We start from the raw sequence: 780 nt of genomic DNA on the forward strand, positions 1-780 counted from the left end.
CAGACGCGCGTCCCGAGCGCAGGGAGGTGGTTGCTTCGCCCGGCGCCAGCCTTTATCCGCCCGCTGCCCCGCCAGCACCTCCAGGGTGATCGCTGGAGCAGGGAATGGGGACTCCGACAGGAACGGGGAACAGGGGCCACACGGAGGGCTTCCGAGGAAAGGGAGATCCGAGTGACCGCTCCCAGACCCCTGGAGGGATCCAGCCAGTGTTTGTCTCAGCTCCACCCTCTGCCAGCTGCGGATCAATACTTCGCTTTTCTTGCCTATAAATTGGACTGTCAAGCCCGGCGTTGTGGCTCAGTGGTTGAGCATTCACCTAGGATGCCAGGTTGTGGCTGGATTCCCAGTAAGGGGCGTGCAGCCTGATGTTTCTCTCTTTTCCTCTCCCTTCATCTTTTCTCCCTAAAATCAGTAAAACACTAGAAATACAATAAAATAAAATTAGCCCAGCCAGCGTGGCTCAGTGATTGAGCGTCAACCTATGAACCAGGAGATCACGGTTCGATTTTCAGTCTGCGCATATGCCTGGGTTGTGGCCTCAATGCCCGAGGCAGCCGATCAATGATGCTCTCATAGATGTTTCTCTTCCTCTCCCTTCCTCTCTGAAATCAATTTTTTAAAAAATTAAAAAGTCAAATAGAACGCCCCGCGCCACCGCATTTATGAGGCCAAACGCGCGGCGCGCCGTCGACGTACCCAGAAGTGGGCGGTGCCCCAGCAGCTCCGCCCACCCCCGCGCGTGCGCACTGCCCGGCGCGGGACAGGGGCGGGGCCTGCGCG

General features: G+C 57.7%; 1 protein-coding gene across 1 annotated transcript in view; it reads right to left on the minus strand.

Annotated features, from left to right (window-relative positions):
• The window catches only part of NXF1 (nuclear RNA export factor 1), a 12,485-nt gene that overhangs the window by 10,195 nt on the left and 1,510 nt on the right, over positions 1-780 (minus strand). The gene's annotated exons all lie outside the window — the stretch shown is intronic.

This window comes from Myotis davidii, unplaced genomic scaffold (genome assembly GCF_000327345.1).
Source record: "Myotis davidii unplaced genomic scaffold, ASM32734v1 scaffold826, whole genome shotgun sequence".
Lineage (NCBI taxonomy): Eukaryota > Metazoa > Chordata > Mammalia > Chiroptera > Vespertilionidae > Myotis > Myotis davidii.